Raw genomic sequence first — 25,377 nt, 5'->3', positions numbered from 1 at the left:
GTCAACATGGATTTACAAAGGGTAAATCGTGTTGGACTAATCTGCTGGAATTTTTTGAGGAAGTAACTGGTAAAATAGATGGGGGAGAGCCAGTGGATGTGGTGTACCTTGACTTCCAGAAAGCCTTCGATAAGGTTCCACACAAAAGATTATCATGCAAAATTAAGGCTCATGGGATTGGGGGCAAAGTATTAACGTGGATAGAGAACTGGATGGCGGATAGAAAACAGAGAGTTGGAATAAACGGCTCGTTTTCGGAGTGGCAGGCAGTGACCAGCGGGGTGCCGCAAGGATCTGTCCTGGGACCCCAGCTGTTCACAATATATATAAATGATCTGGATCAGGGAATTGGATGCAATATTTCCAAATTCGCTGACGACACTAAACTAGGAGGATGGGTGGGCTCTGATGAGGATGTCAGGAGGCTACAGTGCGATTTGGACAGGTTGGCGGAATGGGCGGATACGTGGCAGATGCACTATAATGTGGATAAATGCGAGGTTATCCACTTTGGGGGTAAAAACAGGAGGGTGGATTATTATCTAAATGGCAATAGATTGGGAGATGGGGAAGTGCAGAGGGACCTGGGTGTTCTTGTGCACCAGTCACTGAAGGAGAGCATGCAGGTGCAACAGGCGATTAAGAAGGCAAATGGTATGTTGGCCTTCATATCAAGGGGGTTCGAGTATAGGAATAGGGATACCTTACTACAGCTGTACAAGGTGCTGGTGAGACCGCATCTGGAGTATTGTGTACAGTTTTGGTCGCCCCATCTGCGGAAGGATGTTCTTGCCATGGAAAGTGTGCAGCGGCGATTCACCAGGCTGATACCTGGAATGGCGGGAATGACCTACGAGGAGAGATTGAATAGTTTGGGCTTGTACTCACTGGAGTTTAGAAGATTGAGAGGGGATCTCATCGAAACATATAAAATTATGGCAGGCCTGGACAGGCTGAATTCAGAGAGAATGTTTCCAATGGCAGGGGAGCACAGAACCAGGGGCCACAGTCTAAAAATAGCGGGCATATCATTTAAAACAGAGATGAGGAAGAATTTCTTCACTCAAAGAGTGGTGAGCCTGTGGAATTCCCTGCCACAGAGGGCTGTGAAGGCTAATTCAATAAATATTTTCAAGAGAGAATTGGATATATTTCTGAAGGCTAAGGGGATTAAGGGTTACGGAGAAAAGGCGGGGACGCGGTACTGAACTGGTAAGATCAGCTATGATCTCAGACGAAGATCAGCCATGATCTCATTGAATGGCGGAGCAGGCTCAAAGGGCCGAATGGCCTACTCCTGTTCCTATCTCTATGTTTCTATGTAACATTTCCCACCTCCACCAATGCCTCAGCCCACCTCCTGCTGAGCACTCATCCATGCCTTTGTCAAGTCCAGACTCGAGTATTCCAATGCTCCCCTGGATGCCCTCCCAACACCACCCTCTGTAATCTTCAGCTGGTCCAAAATTCTGCTGCCTGTACCCTGTCACCCCCCGGGTCCTGCTCTGATATCATATTTGTGCTCACTCACACATTGTGGCTCCTGGTTCTAGAATTCCTCCAATTTCAAATTCCCACCCTTCTGTTTAAATCTCTTCATGGCCTCGCCCCGCACTATCTCTTTAACTCACTCCAGGCCTACTACCATCCCGTGCCATTTGGAATTCTCTGTTCCTCTGACTCTAGCCTCTTGTGCACCCGCTTCCTTTACACTAACACTGGAGGTCGAGCGTTCAGTTGTCTTAGGCCCTACGCTCTGGAATTCACTCCATTGGCCTACCCACTTCCCTTTACTCCTTAAAACGTACATTTGTTCTAGATTTGTGTCACCTCTGCTACTTTATCCTACTTTGTCTTGGCTCCATTGTTCGAACTGTAAACGCAGGAAAGATGTGTGAGAAACAGGTGTATCTTATTGTCATTTAGTAATCTGATGTCATGTTGGACACTGAGGGAGAGAAAACGCATGGCATTAACACTCGTGCAGATTGTCAGTGATTCCTCACTCTCCTAGAGATATATTCTTGATTTCCATATTAATTTTATCTCATACAATGGCCATGAATGAGTGAATGATGATGTTTACAGGATATTCAGTCCTTGTTGAGAATGGATCAGTACCCGGCCCTGTGGCTGCTTTCTGTGCTCCAATAACTGAGAGATCCCATCACAAAGCATATCCTTTCCTTGTCAATCTCAGTGTTTGTCTTTCACTCCATTCCTCAATGTATGCATTATTATTCTTTACAGGAAATCACTGAGCTCATGGAGAAGGGAAGCCGGGTGGAGAGTTCCAAACTTCTCGTAATTCTGGTGATGGAGAAAGGCTGTCGGCCCCAAAGGGTGATTTGGTAAATCTTTGTGAATATGTGCCACAAGTTACCAAAGCTGAATAAAATACTGAAAGAAATACAGAAACTTGGTATGGAAAAATCACATGCGGAATTCAATCGCTGATTTAAGCAATGCAGATTTTATTAAAATATTGTACAGATCTGAAATAGTTAATTGATTTAAACAGGTTCAGATCCATTTGATTACATGAACATCGAACGAGGTTTATCTCAAGTATCCAGTCACCTGAATAGTAAGTGATGACATAGAGATTTCAATCAGTTTAATTCACTCCTGAGAATCTCAATGTTTGAATGCAGCCGTTTGTTTCGAGATTGTCAGAATCCGGGAATCAGAAGTTCAAAGGCTGGGGAAACAATTCAACTTCATTTGGATTTGTGATTAATGTTCGACTGTTCTGCTTAAAGTTAAGGTCCAATGCCCTGCGATTTTGGAATAATTGATAAATTTGCAGTTGTTGTATTACACACGTTAATCCAGCTACGTACACACCTGCAGGATCTCGGTAAACTGAAATCGCTCAGCTTCCTGGCAGGATCATACAGACATAGGAAATGGGAGCTGGGGTAGGCCATTTGGTCCAGTGAGCCTGCTCGGCAATTCAACAAGATCATGGCTGATTGTTTACCTCATCTCCACCTTGCTGCATAAGCCCCATATCTCTTAAAGCACTTAGTTCCCAAAAAAATATCGATCTCAGCGACTGAGCAACCATAGTTACCTGAGATGGACTGTTCTAAAGATTCACCGCCCTCTGAGTGAAGAAATGTCTCCTCATCAAAGTACTAATCGCCGACCCCTAATGCTGAGACTGTGACACCGTGTTCTAGATTCCCCAGCCAGCAGAATCATTTTCCCAGCATTAACCCTGTTAAGCCGCTTAAGAACTTTATATGTCTCAATTAGATGACATCACATTCTTCTAAACTCAAGAGAATACAGGCCTAGTCTACTGACTCTCTCCTCATAGAGCAATCCCCTCATCCCAGGAAACAGAGAAGTGAACCTTCGTTGTACTCTCTCTGAGGCTAGTATGTCTTTTCTTAATTAAGGACAAAGCTATACACAGTGCTCCAGGTGTGGCCTCACAAATGTCCTGTCTAACTGCAGTAAGACTTCCTTACTCTTATATACTAATTCATTTGTAACAAAAGCTAACTTAATTTGCTTTATTATTTGATTGCTGTACCTGCCTGTTAACTTTCTGTGATACATGTACAGGTACGCAAAAATACCAATGAATGCAAACATATCCCAGTCTCTCACCATTCAAAAATAGTCAGCTTTTTTGTTGTTCCGACATAAGGGGATAACTTCACACTTCCACGCATTTTATTCCATTTGCCAGGTTCTTGCTCACTCAGTCAGCCTACTCTATGGCCCAGTGATTCCGTTCCAAATGCGTGAGTGCGGTCGGGGTACTCACGCGTCTGGCCGGAGGAAATGCCGGTTTTCAGCATGCACAGCGCATGTGGGGAAAACCGGCATTTCCTGTCCTCTGAACGAAGGGGTTCAGATGCACAGCGCGTGCGACTGCACAGGCAGCGCATGCGCAGTGAACTTCATCGATTTCATTCATGGATTCAGTGAGGTTAAGTCCTTGCAACTTACACATGAAAAAAGCATGAGTAAAGTTGCTCCAGAGGCTGCGGAGGAAGATATATTTTATCGTGGAGCTTCTGAAAGGCAATATTTTTGTTTGGGAAAGGGAGGAAAGTTATTTTAAGAAATGATGAGGTAAGTTTTAAAGTATATATTTTTTTTTAAATGGGTTTTCAGTACTGTGGGTAGAAGGAGCAATTGTGGCTGTGTGAATTGAATTTGCTGTGTTTATTAAATATGAAAATGACTGTTCTAAAATGAATAATGTAACAATTCCAACATTTAAAAAAAAAACTTTTCATCAGTAAGTAATTATGTATGTATGTCCGTATACATTCCTTTACGTATATGTATGTATGTATATATTCCTTTACTTATGTGTATGAATATATGTATTTAATTATGACTTTGAGAGAAAGTAACTTATTGGAAAATCATCTCGGGCTGTGAAATTGATCAGGTGGGTATGATGTATTACCAAGACGATAACGCGTTTCTCCTGCCATAGGCCGGGGTGATTTTCTAGCCAGTCACTTCATTAAAATTACTTTAACAACTCTTTCCATTTCTTCCTTGCAAGGACGTCTGTGTAAGCAGGAGGCCTGTGAGCGAGAAAAATGCCCGGGAACTGCTAGTAGCCAACACCTTCACGAGCTAATGGCGCCTTGTACCTCCCCCTCCACCCGCAAGGCAAAGAAAGGAGCAGACACAATTTAAAGTGAAGCAGTGAACTTTTATTGCATCCTAAAACAATTTTCAGGGTCAGTTTTGATGTAGACAGTTTATAACTTTAAAATGTTAACTAGCTATTCCCTGCTTTTCAAACAATTCTAAACATGAATAGTTCAGAAAAAAATGTGTTAACATTTTAAAGTGACTTTTTCTGCTTTCTTAGTGCAATACAGACATTCAAGGTGGAAACAAGCTATGTTGTAATTTTCAAAAAGTTGTTGTTAAAATACTTTGGCTCCAGTAAACGTTGCTAACTTTTTTCAAACTGACTACAGGCTGCACTGTTTAAAGGAAAAGGTTACATATCCTTTCAGTCACAGATAAACATTTCAATGAAAACAGAAAACACAACATTTTACATGTCAATAAAATGAAAAATTTAACAATTGCATCATTTGCCCCCTCGCATCTGCTACTGAGGGTCCAAGAAGGTGCATTGCGCAAGAGGTCATCGTCGTATGTATCCTCACACTGTTCCCTTTCAGGAACTGTATGAAGTGGTGGAAGGATTTCTGGCCACGTTAACGCTTCTTCCGTGACCATAACCATCTTCATACCAGCCATTAGGGTGGTTAGTCCTATGGTGTGAGGGTTTTCCCGGCTCCCACAACCCATCTGAGGGGTGGGGGTGCCACCCACACCCGCGGACGCAAGTATCCCGCTCGATGTCCACCCAGAATTTATAGTTGGAACTCCGACTCCACTTGCCAGGACTGTCTGGAGCGGGGTTTGAAACCTTACTCCTTCTGGCCCAGCGGCGGGGATGCTTACCGCTATGCAAAAGGCCCACTCCACGCAAAAGGTGACACCCATACTTTTCCTGCGCCTTTCCCTCCCCGTGACTGGAGCCCTATGCTGTCACTTGAAAGACCAAGCTATCATCTGTCCTTTTAGCAGTGCCTTGGACTTCTCATTACCAATGATGAGCAGGCGTTGCGCCTCCAGCTCGTTGAGGAGATTGCTGAGGTCATCATCAGTTCAATTGTGAGTTCTTTTAGTGCCGTGAATTGTGCTCATTCCAGCCATTTCACGTTGTTAATCAGAGTGGGCCTTTGGCATAGTGGTAGGATCCCTGCCGCCGGGCCAGACGGGGTAGGGTTTCGAACCCCGCTCCAGACAGTCCCGGCAAGTGCAGTTGGAGCTCCAACTATAAATTCTGGTTGGACATCCAGCGGGATACTTGCGTCCGCGGGTGTGGGTGCCCCCCACCCCCGTCGTATAGGTTGTGTGAGCCCGTAAAACCCTCCTGCCATAGAACTAACCACCCTAATGGCTGGTACAAAGATGGTTACGTTCACGATGGAGAATTAATCACGGCCATAAATCCTTCCACCACTTCATACAGTTCCCCAAAGGGAACAGTGTGAAGACACGTACGACGACGATGTTGCTAATCTAATAAATGGAATGGAAACACTGCTTTCAGTGCTTCTAAAAATCTTTAAGTTGCTTTAATTCTGTTTAAAACTACTTCAGATTCTTCAAAATAATGTAAAAGTTTATAAAAGTTACCAAAAGCTTCATAAAAATACCAAAAACCTATTTAAAATGCTGCTCTGCATGTAAGAATGCTTTGCAGCTTGTGAGAGACATTGGGGGGGTGTCCTATTAAGCTGATACCTCAAGGGGCGTGTCTCACTTGGACTGCACGCTCCAGGCTTCGCGCTGGCTGCACTCCTGGGCGGCATGACGTCAGATGCTGCCCGGGAGTCATGATCTTAAAACAAGATTTCCAGGCGTCCCTGAAGCTCAATGGCCGGCGCATTGGGTAAGTGCACATCGGGGGAGTGCACATCGGGGGCTTGCACGCGTGGTAAGCCCCCGATCCTAATTTCTGCCCCTATATCTCTCTGCAGCCACTTTGCATTCTGCTCACAGCTTACTTCCGTACCTAACTTTGGATCATCAGCAAACGTGGATGCGGTACACTCAGTCCTATCAAATAAGTCATAGATACAAATTATGAGTAGCTGAGGCCCAAGCACTGAGCCTTGCGTTACGCCGCTAGTTACAGTCTGCCAACCTGAAAAAGTCCTATTTATTCCTAATTTCTGTTTACTCTCCGTTAATCAATCCTCGCTCCATGCTAATATATTACCCCCAATCCCATGAGTCCTAATTTTGTGCTATAAACTCTTGTGTGGCTCCTTACCGAATCCCTTTTGAAAATCTATATAGAATGGCGGGAAACATAAAAGGGAAGCTAAACATACTCTGCAATCATGTAAACAGTAAGATTGTTGTAAGAGGTGGGGCGGGGCCTATTGGAGACAAAGAAGGAGGTATGTGCTTAGAGGCGCAGGACAAGGCCAGATTACTCAATGAGTACTTTGTATCGGTGTTTACAAAGGAGGTGAATGCTGACAAAATATCAGTAGAAGTGGAAAAAGTAGAAGCAATGGAAGCTGCGAAAATTGATAGACAGGATGTACTAGAAAGGTTGGGTATACTTATACAAGTCGCCTGGCCCAGATAGTTTGCATCCCAGGTTGCTAAGGGAAATTGGGGAGGAGATAGTGGGAGTGCTTGCCATAACTTTCCAATCTTCCCTAGATGCAGGGGAGGTACCTGATAATTTAAAATTGGCAAATCTGACACCATTGTTCAAGAAAGTGTGCAAGGACAATCCTAGTAACTACAGGCTGGTCAGTTTTACATCAGTGGTAGGTAAAGGTTTAGAAGCAAAAAAGAAAGAATAAATTAACGGGCACTTGGGGAGGTTCATGATAATTAAGGAGAACCAACACGGATTTGTATAATGCAAATCTTGTTTGAGTATTCTAATTGAATTGATTGATGAAGTAACAGCGATGATTGATGTAGGGAATGGAATGCATGTTGTCTACATGTATTTGACAAAGCACCACATAGAAGGTTGGTTAACAAAATTGTGGATCATGGAATAGTGTGAGTCACTGCCTGCATGGATAAGGAATTAGATTAAGGCCAGGAAACAGCGAGTTGTTGTAAATGGCTGCATTTCAAACTGGAGGATGGTAGACAGTGGTGTTCCCCAAGGATCAGTGCTGGGGTCACTGCTTTTTTGTTAAATGACCTGGATATTCGAATACAGAGTATAATTTCTAAGTTTGCCGATGACAGCAAACTTGGGGGTGCGGCGAGCAGTGATCATGATATCAAGCTACTGCAACATGATATAGAAAGGCTAGCAGAATAATCAGACATTTTCTGCAAGGAAAGAGCCTGAGAGCGGAAGCAGTCAAACAACAACTGCGAAACCGCTAATGTGACATCACAACCAGGGAATGAGCTGATTGCTAAGTTTGATCTGGTGAGAATTTTTACAGTCCAGTCGTTAAAGTCAAAGTAATGTCTCTTGCTAAGAGTAAGTAATGATTAAATGGAAGTAAGGTCCATGGTGTATATAATATTCTTTAATTTAATGGAAGTAAATTGAGTAAGTAAACAATAGTGCATGGTAGGGCAGCTCAGCTGCGAGGAGTTCTCCTCCTGTGCTATGTGGGTAGTCAGGGACACTATAGGTGTCCAGGGTGAACACATGTGCAGGAAGTGTGTCCAATTGAAGCTACTCGAAATCCGCTGTTCGGAGCTGGAGCTGCGGCTGGAGTCACTGTGGAGCATCCATGAAGCTGAGATATTCGTGGATAGTGCAGTGTATGTAACCGTCTACCTTTAAGAGACTATTGTATGTAACCGTTCACCTTCAAGAGAACTATTTTAGGTGTGGCACTACTTGTTTGGCTTCTGTATACGGTAATACCGATGGTGACCACACCGGTATATAAGTGCTGTGGCATGATTTATAGGGCAGATTCGCCCTGACCTTCGAATAGTAAAGTCCTGTTGTATGTTACTCCTGAAGCCTGTGTCGTAATTAACTGCACAACCCACAGATTTTACAGTGGCGACGAGTCCGATCGTACCCTGCGGCAACAATATTTTCAAAGCAACGAAAGAGCGTCGAAAAGAGGCAACCGCCCTCATCATTCGGCTGGGAGAAAACTCAAGGCTGCAGCAATAGAAAGGAGGAAGACTTTAGCGACAAAACTTCCATCAGCAACAGGCACTGACTGTCCCTGCTGCCATGGTGACTGTGAGTAAGGGAAAGTGAAAAGAATAGCCGGAGGATAAGGGCTGGGCACTCGACCACGGTCGAGGGGGAAAAGGAGCCGGACAAAAAGTCGGGTCCAACGGCGTCGTGAGAGACCGCGACTGGCGGGAAAAGCCGGGCGCTGACCGAAGCCACGAAGCGCTGCGACCGGGAGCGTAGGCGCGGTAAGAGAGAAACTCAGCCGCAGCCGGGGAGAGAAGCACCGGACTGCGAGAGGGCTGGGAGGCGCGATTGGGGTCCGAGCGAGCGGGAGAGGCAGAGCCGACCAAGAGAGACTGCGCGAGAGCCAGTCCAGCGGCTGAACTGTCCTCCGTCAACGGGGTGTAACCAGCGCTGGTAGAGCCGAGCGAGCGGGAGAGAGGCAGAGCCAAGCAAGGGGAACTGTGCGAGAGCCAGTCCAGCGGCTGAACTGTCCTCCATTAACGGGGTGTACCCAGCGCTGGTAGAGCCGAGCGAACGGGAGGGAGACAGAGCCGAGCAAGGGGAACTGTGCAAGAGCCAGCCCAGTGGCTGAACCTCTTCGCCGTCAACGGGGTACCCAGAGCCGGTCGCCCTGCCATAAAAAATTTTTTAAAAAGGGAAAGCCTTGAAGCCGACGGGCAGGCTGTGAACCTGAAAGCCAGCGGCCGTCGCCCGTGGGGAAAGTGTACCCCTCCCGCCAGGGAAGAAATGCGGGAAGCCGCCATTAGGCGGGGAAGAAGACAGAAGCAGGAAACCGCCATTGAAGTGGGCGGGGAGAGAAGATAAGAGCGGGAAACCGCCAGTTTCGCCGGAAAACCGCCATCTTAGAAAAAAAAAGAAATAATAATTTAAAGAAATACTTGTGTTGTTCCCAAAGAGAGGAAGATGCCTAAGCATGGTAACATCAACGATTTTAATTCGGAGATAGAAGACTGGGCCACATATGTGGAACGAATTGAGATCTATTGTGAGGCCAACAAAATAGAAGAAGACGACAAAGCTACAACCTTGCTAAACTCGATGGGCGCAAAGACATACGGGCTCTTGAAGCATCTACTATCACCAGCTAAACCGGTGGATCAGACTTTCGATGAGATAGTGGCTGTTCTGAAGGATCACTTGAACCCCACACCGTTGATGTTGGCTGAACGATTCAAATTCTATGCGAGAACGCAACGGAAAGACGAAAGCAACGCGGAATACTTGGTCGAACTGCGTAGACTAGCGAAATACTGCCAGTTTGAAGGGAATCTGACAGAGGCATTGCAAGACAAGTTTGTATGCGGACTGTCCAAGGAAGGGACGCAAAAGCGATTACTCGAAGAGAACGACCTTACACTTGACAGGGCTGTCCTTATAGCAGCATCGCACGAAGCCGCAGCGAAAGGAACTGCGGAAATGCAGCTAAAGGCAGCGGCACTCGGTGTGGACCAAATTACCTCGAGTATAACAAAATGCTATCGCTGTGGGAAGACAACACACGATCAGAACCAATGCTGGTTTAAGAACCAGGAATGTAGGAAATGTGGCAAACTGGGTCACATCGCTAAGGTATGCCGGTCAGGGAAGAAGACCAACAACCAAAGGAAGCCATCACAGGAAAAGTACAACAAGGTACACAAGGTGGCTGAGAAGAGTTCAGACGAACAGAATTCAGACTCAGACCCAAACGGCCAGGAGCTGGGTAGTCTGAGAATTCATAATGTGAGTAAGGAAGCTGACCTACAAACTATCTGGGTCATGCTAAAAATAGCTGGAATCCAAGTGAAAATGGAGTTGGACACTGGATCAGCTGTATCAGTCATAAATCGAAGGGATTACCACCGGCTCTTCTCACATATACCCTTAAGAGATACCAAGTTCGTATTGCAGACATACATGGGGCATAATGTATACCCCATGGGAAAGATAAGAGTCAAGGTGAGAGATAGGGGTAAAGAACACCCAAGAATGAACTTATACGTATTACCTGAGGGAGGACCACCACTTCTAGGACGGGAGTGGATCAAGAAAATAGACATGGAATGGCACTACCTACAAGCAATGACGAGTGAGGACTCGGTGCAGACAAGCAGCTCAGACTCTGAGTCGGAAGACGATAAGTCCAGCCCAAGTATGAAAAACAAGGTTAATATGAACTCACTGACTAAGGTTGGAAAAACGATGGCGTGTATAAAGACAGAGAATTTTGAGTCTGTTCAAGTTACAGACATATGCATTACGGAGGAACACCGGGCTCGAACTCAACGTTATCTCAAAGTACGACAACAATTAGAACAATTGAGTTACCGTCTCGTACAAGAGATGAAAACAATGAAAAAGTTCTATGACACCGAATGGGAGAGTCTGGAAAGACAACAGAACCTGTTGGCTCAAGCAGAGAGCGACCATAGAGCCATCGTGACCAATTACCGATCACATCTCCCTTATGATGTTCAGGAGTTAGAATATTTGCATGATCTAGAGATACAGCATAAAGGCAACCCACGCTACACTGAGGATTTTGTTCTGCAATTGGAGACGGAGCTAGTGCAGGCAAGGTTAAGAGAAGCTGAATCGCAGTGTGCACTTAAAGAGATGCAGAAAAAAACCTTGGGCATAGAAAAGAGAAACGCTTCTTTACCTGATGAGAATAATGTGGCCATGTTGCAAGAGGCGCTTATAGGGGCGAAACTGAAAGAAGCTAAGCAAAGGATGTTGGAACTTGAAACACAGAACCAAATCAGCAGTAACTAGCTATGTCGAGCAGAGAAGGAGTGCAATGGTCTACAGGAGAAGGTGCAATATCTCTCAGCCCAGAATAAGGGACTACTCACTCAGTTAAATGAAAGTAAAGGGAAAATGGCTGAGATAGACTGCAAGAATAAAGAAGATTTGATGGCAGTGAGACTTCGAGAGGCAGATAGCATAGCAGCCTTGGCTGAACTCCAACAGAAAATTGCGAAAGAAGCAAATGAAGAGGAATCTTCAGGAAGCCAGGATTTTATTCCAGTTCTTCTCTACGACTCCTTACAAGCAGAGTGTGAGAAGTTGAAAGAACAGTATGAACAGGCCCAGGCTACAATTCTGGAGGGGGTTAACTCGGCAACCTCCGAAAAGCTAGTTTCAGTAGAAGCATATGAGCAACTAAAGGTTGAAAATGAGCAAGAAGTCCAAAGGCTGCAGGAAATTCTTGATGAGCTCAAGGCCAAGACAGACTCATCGGTACAAGTTCCATCCATAGATGAGAAATTAGAGGTGAAAGACATGGCAGAACATGAAAGGCAAGATGTCCAAGAACTCAGGAAATTACTGAAGGAAACCCAAGACAAATATGAGGCGGCAATGACCGAGCTTCAACAACTTGAAGAACAGAGTCAACTGGGAATCCTTTCAGTGGAAGAAAAGGAAACTGTAAGAAACACAGAGACTGTAAGACATGAGCCAGAGAGTATCATGGCACAGGAGCTAGAGAGCATCATGGCACAACTTCTCCGAGCGCTGAAAGCCAAAGTACAAGAGGAAAAGAAGGTGAAAGCATTGGAGGTAAAGGTGGATGAAATGGAGAAGACTCTGATTCACAGTGTTCCCGTGGAAGAGTTAACAGTCAGCCAACTCCTTCATATGTTGAGGGACAAGACCCTGCAATGGGAACAATCTGAACACGAGCTTCAATCTTCAGAGGGAAGGAGTTCGGAGCTCTCAAATGTTACGGATATAGCTGAGGGTGCAACACGGATTTTACTGGGATGCCAAAAGTACGCTGAATCACGTCAATGGGAACAGCAGAATGTTGAAACAGAGGCTCCAGTAGAAGGATTGAATAGCCCGATCAATCAATCTCCGATGGAAGGGGAAGTATTGAAGTCATTAGTGAAGGATTTGCAGGAAACCCAGGAAGAGTGGGATGAATATGAACGCATAAATAAGTCTCTTCAGGAAAGATGTCTAGGGAGGGAACAACAGTCAGCTAACGTCCAGTTGGGTAAGGAAGAAGTAGTAGGCCCTCTCGCTAGACTAGCTCAGGATGACACCGAATATTACCATGACCTGTTGAGTGACACGGAATATTACGAGGACTTGGTCTGCCCAGCTTGTGATGAAAACTCCCAAAGTGCAGAAATCAGGATGAAGCACTTAAAGTCTAAGGAACATAGGGAGATGGTGGCGCTACAGCTGGCAGCTGAGAAGGGAGCCCCGAGAGTCTCCAAGAAGCAAAAAAGGAAAAGACGAAGCCGAAGATGATAACCATCTAAATCATTATCACTTCTAAGGGGAAAGTAGGGAAAAATTACTAAGGCAGTCCAGCTGTGTGTAAAAGTCAGCACTGCTGGTTCAGCAGGATGGAAGTTCAAGCTGTTACGTCAAGGGAAAGACTATTGGATGAGTCACGCTAGCAATGTGAACCGGCTACACCACAGAGATGTTGTTCGGACCGAGTCAAGACCAGAGCCTGAATCTGTGAACTGTTCCCACAGAGACTGAACCTGTGAACTGTTTTCCGCAGAGACCATATCTGTAAATTGTTTTACATGAAGTTGAATATATGTTATGTTTAATGGGGAATACGTATGTTGTAAGCTAAAAAGGGAGGATTGTAGTGTATGTAACCGTCTACCTTTAAGAGACTATTGTATGTAACCGTTCACCTTTAAGAGAACTATTTTAGGTGTGGCACTACTTGTTTGGCTTCTGTATACGGTAATACCGACGGTGACCACACCGGTATATAAGTGCTGTGGCATGATTTATAGGGCAGATTCGCCCTGACCTTCGAATAGTAAAGTCCTGTTGTATGTTACTCCTGAAGTCTGTGTCGTAATTAACTGCACAACCCACAGACTTTACAGATAGCATGTTTAACGAGGTGGTCACAATGCAGGTAAGGAGTGCACAGGCAGGCAGGAAATAGGTGAACGCCAGACAGAATAAAAGAACTAGGAAGGTAGTGCAGGAGTCCCCTGGGTCCGTCTGCCTCTCCAAAAAAAAATTCGTTTTGGATACTGATGGGGGAGATGGTTTCCCAGGGGAATGCAGCAAGAGTCAATTCCTTGCCACTACGAGTGGCTCAGCTGAACAGGGGGGGAGGAAAAAGTGTGGGCGAGCAACAGTGATAGGGGATTCCATCGTAATGGGAACAGATACACTTTTCTGTGGCCGCAGACATGGCTCCAGGATGGTATGTTGCCTCCCTGGTGCCAGGGTCAACGATATCACTGAACGGCTGCAGGGCATTCTGAAGGGGGGGGCGAACAGTCAGAGGTCGTGGTTCACATTGGTACCAACGACATGGGTAGAAAGAGGGATGAGCTCCTGCAACAAGAATTTAGGGAGCTAGGTAGCAGATTAAAAAGCAGGACCTCAAAGGTTGTAATCTCTGGATTACTCCCGGTGCCACGTGCTCATGAGAATAGGAATAAGAGGATAGAGCAGATGAATGCTTGGCTAATGAATTGATGCAGGAGTGAGTGTTTTAGTTTCCTGGATCACTGGGTCTGCTTCTGGGGTAGGTGAAACCTGTCCAAGTCGGACGGGTTTCACCTGAACCAAAACGGGACCAGCATCCTTGTGGGGTGGTTTGCTGGTACGTTTTGGGGTGAGGGTTAAACGAACTTGGCGGGGGGAAGGAATATGAAGTGGAGCTAAAGTAGGGGGTGATGCACAGCCAAATATAGAGGAAAAAACAAGTCAGCCTGGAAGGCAGAGCAAAAATGTAACGGCACAATGATGTATGGCAAGGCTGGATGGCATTTATTTTAATGCAAGGAGTCTTGCGAGTAAGGCAGATCAATCGAAGGTGTTGATGAACACATGGGAGTATGATATTGTTGCAATCACAGAGGCATGTTTGAGGGAACGGCAGGACTGGCAGGTCAATATTCCGGGGTATGAAATCTTCAGGCGAGACAGAGGGGGGTGTAAAAGATGAGGGGCTGTTGCAATATTAATCAAGGAGTCAATTACGGCTGTAAGGAGGGATGCCATCTTAGCAGGTCCCTCTAATGAGGCCATATGGGTAGAACTTAAAAACTAAAAGGGGGCAAGCACTTTGTTGGGAGTGTACTATAGGCCCCCAAACAGTCAGGGGGAGATAGAGGAAGAGATATGTAGAGATATCTCAGATAAGTGTAGAAATAATAGAGTAATACATGTACGGGATTTCAAATTCCCCAATATTAACTGCGATAGCCAGATTGTGAAAGACTTAGAGGGTGCTGAATTCTTAAAGTACATCCAGGAGAGCTTTTTGAGCCAGCATGTAGAAAGTCCTACAAGAGAGGGGGTGGTACTGGACCTCATTCTAGTGAATGTAGCCGGGCAAGTGGTAGTAAAGTGACTGACCATAATTCGGTGAGATATAAGGTAGTCATGGAAAAGGGCAAAGAACGACCAGAAATAAAGGGTCTAAAATGAGGGAAGGCCGATTTTAATATGATAAGGCAGGATCTGAACAAAGTTGACTGGGATCAGCGACTTGTAGGAAAATCCACATCAGAGCAGTTGAAGATATTCAGAAAGGGAATAGAGAGAATACAAAGCCAACATTTCCCTGTAAAGGTGAAGGGTGGTACCAACAAACTCAGGGAACCCTGGATGTCAAGGGATATACAAGAATGGTTTAGGAAAAAAGGGAGGCTTTGGAAGATACAAAGGACTAAAAACAGTGGAAGCCCTAGAGGAGTATAGAAAGTGCAGGGGGATACATAAAAAATAAATTAGGAGAGCAAAGAGAGGGCATGAAAAGACACCGGCGGGCAAAATAAAGGAAAATCCCAAGGAGTTTTATAAGTATACTAGCTGGGGGGGGGACTGCATTGCCAGGGCAGTTTAAAGGGCCGCGCGGTTGACGGCCGGCCGCTGCTGCTACCCCGCTCTGTGTCTCGGGCGGCACGGTTCACGGCCGCCTGCTGCCACTACCCCGCTTTGTGTCTCGGGCTGAGCGGTTGTGAGGCCCGGCCTGAGTGACCCCAACTCACCTCATGCTCCGGCAGGCTGATGCAGCTGCCCCGCTCGCTGTTGAGGAAAAGTAGGGAAAAAAATGGTGGCTACATTTCGGGAGGCTGCACGATTAGGTCCCGCACGTGATGCGCCGATTGGTGAACCATCAGGTCACTGAACTGTAGGATTGGTCAACCATCACGTCACTCAACGCTAATGAGTGGAAGGATTGGTCAACCGCTAATGAGTGGACTTTTGAACGTTTTTTGTAACCTGTCCGAACAATTTTTGTCCGACTAAAAAGTAAATACGCCTATGACACTCTCCTGATCATCAGCTTTCTTTTGATATAATATATGTAACGTACGTTCTAAAGCTTTTGAGTGTATAGAGGACAGACAGACAGAGGTACAAACAGATGGACAGATGGACAGACAGACGGACAGACAACACTCTCCTTTTATATATATAGACTAGCTGGTGGTGCCCGGCATGTTGTTGTTGGAAGAGAGAGAGAGAGCGACTGGGGGGAAGAGAGAGAGCGACTGGGGGGAAGAGAGAGAGCGACTAGGGGGAAGAGAGAGAGCGACTGGGGGGAAGAGAGAGAGCAACTGGGGGGAAGAGAGAGTGTGACTGGGGGGAAGTGAGAGAGAGGAAGGAGAGAGAGACAGAGAGAGGGAAGGAGAGAGAGAGGGAAGGAGAGAGAGTCAGAGAGAGAGAGGGAAGGAGAGAGGGAGAGGGGGGAAGGAGAGAGAGACAGACAGAGACAGAGAGGGAAGGAGAGAGAGAGACTGGGGGGAGAGAGAGTGAGACGGGGAGACAGAAAGAGTAGAGTGACTGGGGGAGAGAGGGAGAGAGAGAGACGGGGAGGTAGAGAGAGAGAGAGAGACTGGGGAGTTTTAGAGATAGAGACTGAGGGGAGAGAGATAGCGACTGAGGGGGAGAGAGAGAGACTGGGGGAGAGAGAGTGAGACAGGGGAGAGAGAGAGTAGAGAGACTGGGGGGAGAGAAAAGAGAGAGACTGGGGCGAGAGAGAGAGAATGGTGAGATAGAGAGAGAGACAGAGATAGACTGAGGGGGAGAGAGGGAGCGACAGAGGGGGGAGAGAGAGAGAGACGGGAAGAGTGATAGAGGGACAGACTGGGGGAGAGAGAGATACTGGGGAGATAGAGAGAGAGAGACTGAGGGGGGAGAGAGAGTGCGACTGAGGGGGAGAGAGAGAGACTGGGGGAGAGAGATAGAAACGGGGAGAGAGAGAGACTAGAGAGACTGGGGGGAGAGAGAGGAGAGAGACAGGGGAGAGAGAGAGAGAATGGGGAGATAGAGAGAGAGAGAGAGACTGAGGGGGTGAGAGAGAGAGACTGGGGGAGAGAGACGGGGAGAGAGAGAGAGAGACTGGGGAGAGAGCGCGAGAGAGAGACTGGGGGGTGAGAGAGAGACTGCGGGGGTGGGGTTGAGAGAGAGAGCGACTGAGGGGAGAGGGAGAGAGTGGAGGGAGAGAGAGAGAGACTTGGGGGAGAGAGAGACTGGGGGAGAGAGAGACTGGAGGGGAGAGAGAGAGAGACTGGGGGGAGAGAGAGACTGGGGGAGAGAGAGACTGGGGGAGAGAGAGACTGGAGGAGCGAGAGAGAGACTGCGGGAGAGAGAGAGTGACTGGGGGGGAGAGAGAGAGACTGGGAGAGAGAGGAAGAGAGACTGAGGGGGAGAGAGAGAGCGACTCAGGGGGAGAGAGAGAGACTGGGGGAGAGAGAGAGAGACGGGAGAGAGAGAGAGAGTGGGGAGATTGGGGGGAGAGAGAGGAGAGAGACTGGGGAGAGAGAGAGAGAGACTGGGGGAGAGAGAGGAGAGAGACTGGGGAGAGAGAGAGAGACTGGGGGAGAGAGACGGGGAGAGAGAGAGAGAGATTGTGGAGAGAGAGAGAGAGAGAGAGAGACGGAGGAAGGGAGAGAGAGACTGGGGAGAGAGAGAGACAGAGAGACACTGGGAGACAGAGAGAGAGATATAGAGAGACGGGGAGCGAGAGAGAGATTGGGGGGGAGAGAGAGAGAGACTGGAGGTGGGAGAGCTTGGAGGACAGATAGAGACAGAGAGAGAGAGAGACTGGGACAGAAAGACTGGAGGAGGGAAAATCTGGAGGAGAGAGAGAGACTGGGAGACTGGAGGAGAGAGAGAGACAGGTAGATAGAGATTGAGAGAGAGATCGAGAGAGACAGAGGGGAAAGAGAGAGAGACGGGGAGAGAGAGAGAAACTGGGGGAGAGAGTGAGAGAGAGCGACTGAGGGGAGAGAGAGAGAGATGGGGAGAGAGAGAGAGAGACTTGGGGGGATAGGGAGAGAGTGGAGGGAGAGGGAGAGAGTGGGGGGGAGAGAGATAGAGACTGGGGGGAGAGGGAGAGAGTGTAGGAGAGAGAGAGAGGGAGACTGGGGGAGAGAGAGACGGGGAGACTGAGACTGGAGGGGAGAGAGAGAGAGACTGGTGGGAGAGAGAGACTGGGGGAGAGAGAGTGATGTGCCTCAATTATTCCGAGACTCGAAGTTAGCAGAACAAAAGTAAGGTTTTTATTAACTTAGAACATAACACACGTAAACTACAGAGATGCCTTCCTTCAGGAGGCTGATGCACGACTGACTTAGATTACAAAGGAGCCAGGTATGGGCGGAGCCCTGCACACAACCAATTCCAGCACATTCCAATACATAATACATGAGGACTGGGGGAAGGGAAAAGACACAGAAAGCAGGCAGTTACAAGACACAGAAAACAGGCAGTGATGAATGGAATATATTTCATCACATTCACCCCTTCTTTAGATTTAGTCTGTTCGGGGGTTTGATAGTCCTCTGCGACCGACGTGGCTGTTGTGGTGCCGCGGGTGTCGGCCGGGTGTCCCCGGTAGACTCCTGGGTCTCTGCCTGGGGTGCCGCCGGGGTTGTTGAAGGGGTAGTTGGTGGGGGTGCCGTTGGACGATGTTCTTCCGGGGGTGATGAAAGAGTAGTGGGTGGGTAAGGGTTGCTGTGATCGTCGTCGCTGCTATTGCCGTGGTTGTTGTCGATGCCGGCTGGGGCGACGTCTTTTATGGACACGGTGTCATCCCTTCCGTCGGCGTGCCGGACATATGCGTATTGGGGGTTGGCGTGGAGTAGGTGTACTGGCTCCACGAGAGGGTCCGTCTTGTGGCCCCTCACATGCCTTCGCAAGAGTACCGGGCCTGGGGTGGAGAGCCATGACGGCATGGATATGCCTGAGGTGGATTTCCGAGGAAAGACAAACATTCGTTCATGAGGCGTGGCATTAGTGGCGGTACACAATAGCGACCGTATCGAATGGAGCACATCCGAGAGGACTTCCTGCCAGCGGGAGATAGGGAGGCCCTTGGTCCTTAGAGCTAGAGTGACTGCTTTCCACACTGTCCCGTTCTCTCGCTCCACCTGGCCGTTACCCCGGGGGTTGTAGCTGGTGGTACGGCTCGTGGCGATCCCCTTGGACAGCATGTACTGGCGTAGCTCCTCACTCATGAAGGACGCCCCCCTATCCGTGTGGATATAGCTCGGCATACCGAACAGGCAGAACAGGCTGTTGAGGCATTTAATGACCGTGGCGCTGGTCATGTCTGGGCAGGGGAAGGCGAATGGGAAACGGGAGTATTCGTCCACAATGTTCAGGAAGTAAACGTTGCGGTCGACGGACGGGAGGGGGCCCTTGAAATCTAAGCTGAGCCGCTCGAAGGGCCGTGTAGCTTTGATTAAGTGGGCTCTATCTGGGCGGTAGAACCGAGGCTTGCACTCAGCGCAAGTGCGATAGTTCCTGGTCAGAGACCGAACTTCCTCAATCGAGCAGGGTAAGTTACGGGACTTTATGAAGTGGAACAGCCGCGTGACCCCTGGGTGGCAGAGGTCGTTGTGGAGGGTCTGTAGCCGATCCTCGGTGGCGCTGGCACACATCCCTCGTGAGAGGGCGTCAGGGGATTCGTTAAGGGCCCCTGGCCGGTAAATGATGTCGTACTCGAAAGTGGAGAGCTCGATCCGCCACCTAAGAATCTTATTTTTAATCTTCCCCCTCTGTTTATTGTTGAACATAAACGCTACCGACCGCTGGTCGGTAAGTAGGGTGAAGCGTTTGCCGGCTAGGTAGTGGCGCCAGTGGCGCACTGCCTCCACGATGGCTTGGGCCTCCTTTTCCACGGAGGAGTGTCTGATCTCGGGCCCTTGGAGGGTCCTCGAGAAGAAAGCTACGGGCCACCCTGCCTGGTTGAGGGTGGCCGCCAAGGCAAAGTCGGATGCATCACTTTCCACTTGAAATGGAGTGTTCTCGTCCACTGCCTGTAGCGTGGCCCGCTCAATATCCTGCTTAATGCTTTTGAAGGCGGCGTGGGCCTCAGCAGAGAGCGGAAAAGAGGATGCTTTCAAGAGGGGGCGGGCTTTGTCGGAGTAGTTGGGGACCCATTGGGAATAGTAAGAAAATAACCCCAGGCACCTTTTCAGGGCTTTGGGAGTGTTGGGCAGGGGCAGCTCCCATAGGGGGCGCAATCGGTCGGGGTCTGGTCCGATTACCCCATTCTCCACCACGCTGCCCAGTATGCAGAGGCGCGTGGTGTTTAAAACGCACTTGTCCTCGTTATAGGTGAGGTTGAGTTTTTGTGCGGTTTTCAGGAACCTCTCGAGGTTCGAGTCGTGATCCTGCTGGTTGTGACCGCAGATGGTGACGTTGTCGAGGTAGGGGAAGGTTACCTGCAAGCGGTGGTCATCGACCATGCGATCCATCTCCCTCTGAAAGACCGAGACCCCGTTCGTCACCCCAAAGGGGACTCTGAGGAATTGGTAGAGGCGTCCGTTCGCCTCGAAGGCGGTGTACGGGCGGTCCTCTGGTCTGATAGGGAGCTGGTGGTATGCTGACTTGAGGTCGATGGTGGAGAACACCCGGTATTGGTCGATTTGGTTCACCATTTCTGATATGCGGGGTAGCGGGTAGGCGTCTCGTAGGGTGTACCTGTTGATCGTTTGACTATAGTCGATCACCATCCGTTTCTTCTCGCTACCCCTTACCACTACCACTTGGGCGCGCCACGGGCTGTTGCTGCGTTGAATAATGCGCTCTTTCAGGAGCCTGTCTACCTCGGTCGTGATAAACCACCTGTCCTCCCAGCTGTACCTCCTGCTTTTGGTCGCTATTGGCCGGGAGTTAGGGGTGAGGTTCGCGAATAGCGAAGGCGGCTTTACCTTCAGAGTAGCCAGACCGCACACTGTGAGGGGCGGCTGGGACCCACCGTACTTGAGCGTGATGCTTTGGTGGTTGCACTGGAAATCCAAACCCAAGATCACGCTCGCACATAGATTCTTCATGATTAATACTTTAAAATTATCATACACAGTTCCGTTAACACGCAATTGTACCGTGCAGTAACCCAGAATGGTCGATGTCTGGGCTTTATCGGCCATAGAGATGGTACCCTGAGCAGGGACCACCTTTAGGGAGAGTTGTTGTGCCAGTTCAGGGTGGATAAAACTCTCCGTGCTTCCACTGTCAATTAAGCATTTAACCCGGCACCCGTTTAGCTCGATGTCCACCATTGATTTGGATAGCGGGTGCGGCCTGGTCTGGTCCACTGTGACCGATGCCACTGTAGGGCCCTGATCGAGACAAGATGGCGTCCACGCTGTCTGCTCATAAGATGGCGGACCCCACGAGGTCGGGCGAGATGGCGTCCAAGACGACCGCTCCCACGGCGCACACGCGGCGGTGGCGGGTTTTCCGGCGGTTTGTTTTCCGGCGGGTTTCCCTCTGCACACCTTCCCGAAGTGCCCCTTCTTACCGCACTTAAAGCAGGTGGTGCCTTTCGCCGGGCACAGGTTTCTGGTGTGCTTTGGCTGCCCGCAGAAGTAGCAGTTGGGTCCTTGACGCGTTGCGGCTGTCGTAGGGCTTCTGGGGGGAGAGCTGGGCCCCGCCGGTGTCGGGCTGCCGGGCGGGGAAGATGCCTTCCAAGATGGCGGCGCCCTCGGCGCACACGTGGCGGCGTGGGCGGCGCGGGCTGAAGAGTAGGCGTCCGAGTTTCTCTGGGCCATCTCCAGGGACCGCGCGGTGTCCGCAGCCTGTTTCAGGTCCAACTCCGTTTTTTCCAGCAGTCTTTGACGGATGTGAGTGGAGCTGAGGCCTGTGATAAAGGCATCGCGAATAAGCTCGTCGGTGTACACTGCGGCTTTTACATCTCGGCACTTACAGTCCTTGCCAAGCTTTTTCAGAATGCTTAGGAACTCCTCCACTGATTCCCCAGGTCGCTGTGCACGAGTAGCGAGTAGATGCCTAGCATACACCTCATTCGTAGGCTGCTGGTAATGCGCCTTTAAGATTTTGCAGGCGGCCAGGTACGTATCGGCTTCTTGGATGAGGGGGTAAACCCGGTGGCTTACCCAATTCCGTAGCATTCCGAGTCTCATCTTCGCAGTGTCCGTAGCGTCTTTGACGGCTGCGGAATTGTCCAGGAAGAATTCCATACAGTCAAACCAGTGTCCGAAGCATCTGATGCGTCCGGAGCATGTTGATCCAAATCCAAACGTTCGGGTTTCAGGAGTTGATCCATAGTGTTGAAAATTTAAGTTAATAAAATTGATGTGCCTCAATTATTCCGAGACTCGAAGTTAGCAGAACAAAAGTAAGGCTTTTATTAACTTAGAACATAACACACGTAAACTAGAGAGATGCCTTCCTTCAGGAGGCTGATGCCCGACTGACTTAGATTACAAAGGAGCCAGGTATGGGCGGAGCCCTGCACACAACCAATTCCAGCACATTCCAATACATAATACATGAGGACTGGGGGAAGGGAAAAGACACAGAAAGCAGGCAGTTACAAGACACAGAAAACAGGCAGTGATGAATGGAATATATTTCATCACAGAGAGACTGGAGGAGCGAGAGAGAGACTGGGGGAGAGAGATAGAGACTGGGGGAGAGAGAGAGTGACTGGGGTGGCGAGGGGGAGATTGGGAAAGAGAGAGTGAGACTGGGGCGAGAGAGAGAGCGGCTGAGGGGGCGAGAGAGACGGGGAGAGAGAGAGAGAGAGACTGGGGCGATAGAGAGAGAGAGACTGAGGGGGAGAGAGAGAGCGACTCAGGGGGAGAGAGAGAGACTGGGGAGAGAGAGAGACGGGAGAGAGAGAGAGAGAGTAGAGGGATTGGAGGGAGAGAGATAGAGAGAGACTGGGGGAGAGAGAAAGTGAGACTGGGGGAAATAGACGGGGAGAGAGAGAGAGAGACTGGGGGGAAGAGAGAGAGCGAGAGACTGAGGGAAGAGAGTGAGCGAGAGACTGGGGGGAAGAGAGAGAGCGAGAGACTGGGTGGAAGAGAGAGAGCGACTGGGGGGAAGGGGAAGGGGGATGAAGGGGAAGGGGGAGGAAGGGGGGGAGGTGGGGATCAGGAGGGGGGAGCGGGGTGGAGGGAGGGGGAGGGGAGGGGGGAGGGAAGGTGGGGTAGGGGAGGGAGGGAGAGGGTTGTAGGGATGGGAGGGGGTGGAGAAGGGGGGAGGTGGGGGAGTGGGGGAGGGAGGAGAGGGGGAGGGGGAGAGAGGGGAGGGAGAGAGGGGAGGGAGAGGGAAGGAGACAGAGAGAGATAGGGAGGAGAGAGAGACAGAGAGAGGGAAGGAGAGAGAGAGAGAGGGAAGGAGAGAGAGACAGAGAGAGAGAGGGAAGGAGAGAGAGAGGGGGTAGGGAGAGAGAGACAGACAGAGACAGAGAGGGAAGGAGAGAGAGTGACTGGGGGGAGAGAGAGAGACGGGGAGAGAGAAAGAGTAGAGTGACTGGGGGAGAGAGGGAGAGAGAGGGAGACGGGGAGATAGAGAGAGAGAGAGACTGGGGAGATATAGAGAGAGACTGAGGGGAGAGTGATAGCGACTGAGGGGGAGAGAGAGAGACTGGGGGAGAGAGAGAGAGACAGGAGAGAGAGAGAGTAGAGAGACTGGGGGAGAAAGAAGAGAGAGACTGGGGAGAGAGAGAGAGAATGGTGAGATAGAGAGAGAGAGAGAGAGAGAGAGAGAGACTGAGGGGGAGAGAGAGAGCGACTGAGGGGGGAGAGAGAGAGAGATGGAGAGAGAGAGAGAGGCATAGACTGGGGAGAGAGAGAGACTGGGGAGATAGAGAGAGAGAGACTGAGGGGGGAGAGAGAGCGCGACTGAGGGGTAGAAAGAGAGACTGGGGGTGAGAGAGAGAGACGGGGAGAGAGAGGGAGAGTAGAGAGACTGGGGGAGAGAGAGGAGAGAGACAGGGGTGAGAGAGAGAGAATGGGGAGATAGAGAGAGGGAGAGAGACTGAGGGGGAGAGAGAGAGAGACTGGGGGAGAGAGACGGGGAGAGAGAGAGAGAGACTGGGGGAGAGAGCGCGAGAGAGAGACTGGGGGGGAGAGAGAGAGACCGGGGGGAGGGGTGGGGGTGAGAGAGAGAGCGACTGAGGGGAGAGAGAGAGAGATGGGGAGAGAGAGAGAGCGAGACTTGGGGGGAGCGGGAGAGAGTGGAGGGAGAGGGAGAGAGTGGGAGAGAGAGAGAGAGATTGGGGGGAGAAGGAGAGAGTGGGGGGGAGAGAGAGTGAGACAGGGGTGAGAGAGAGACTGGGGGTGAGAGAGACTGGAGGGGAGAGAGAGAGAGAATGGGGGGAGAGAGAGACTGGGGGAGAGAGCGACTGCGGGAGAAAGAGTCTGGAGGAGCGAGAGAGAGTCTTCGGGAGAGAGAGAGAGACTGGGGGAGAGAGAGAGTGACTGGGGGGGGAGAGAGAGAGACTGGGAGCGAGAGAGAGAGAGACAGAGGGGGAGAGAGAGAGCGACTCAGGGGGAGAGAGAGAGACTGGGGGAGAGAGAGAGAGTTGGGAGAGGGAGAGAGAGAGTAGAGAGATTGGGGGGAGAGAGAGGAGAGAGACTGGGGAGAGAGAGAGAGACGGCGGGAGAGAGAGGAGAGAGACTGGTTAGAGAGAGAAAGACTGGGGAGAGAGAAAGAGAGACTGGGGGAGAGAGACGGGGGAGAGAGAGAGAGACTGGGAGGGAGAGAGAGAGAGAGAGAGAGAGATACGGGTGATGTGCCTCAATAATTCCGAGACTCGAAGGTAGCAGAACAAAACAAGGCTTTTATTAACTTATAACGAAACACGTAAGCGAGAGAGATGTCGTCCTTCGGGAGATTGGGGCTATACTGAAGCTCGCTTACAAACGGGGCAGGTATGGGCGGAGCCCTACACACAGCACATTCCAGCACATTCCAGTATACAATACAGCACATTCCAGTACACAATACAATGAGGTCTGGGGGAAGGGAAAATGACACTGAAACCGATCTCAGTCACAGGCAGTGATGAATGGAAATATTTCATCACATTCACCCCTTCTATAGATTTAGTCTGTTCGGGGGTTTGATAGTCCTCTGCGACCGACGTGGATGTTGCGGTGCCGCGGGTGTTGGCTGGGTGTCCCCGGTAGCCTCCTGGGTCTCTGCCGGGTGTGCCGCCAGGGTTGTTGAAGGGGTAGTTGCTGGGGGTGCCGTTGGTCGTTGTTCTTCCGGGGGTGATGAAAGAGTAGTGCGTGGGTAAGAGTTGCTGTGATCGTCGTTGCCGCTATTGCCGTGGTTGTTGTCGATGCCGGCTGGGGCGACATCTTTTATGCCCACGGTGTCCTCCCTTCCGTCGGCGTGCCGGACATATGCGTATTGGGGGTTGGCGTGGAGTAGGTGTACTGGCTCCACGAGAG

At 49.6% G+C, this 25,377-nt stretch overlaps 1 pseudogene; it reads left to right on the top strand.

Annotated features, from left to right (window-relative positions):
- The window catches only part of LOC147092691 (uncharacterized), a 75,481-nt pseudogene that overhangs the window by 5,101 nt on the left and 45,003 nt on the right, over window positions 1-25,377 (top strand).

This window comes from Somniosus microcephalus, unplaced genomic scaffold (genome assembly GCF_052327205.1).
Source record: "Somniosus microcephalus isolate GS21.2 unplaced genomic scaffold, FLI_Smic_1.0 unresolved_chr2, whole genome shotgun sequence".
Classification (NCBI taxonomy): domain Eukaryota; kingdom Metazoa; phylum Chordata; class Chondrichthyes; order Squaliformes; family Somniosidae; genus Somniosus; species Somniosus microcephalus.
This window is presented reverse-complemented; position numbering and strand designations above follow the sequence as displayed.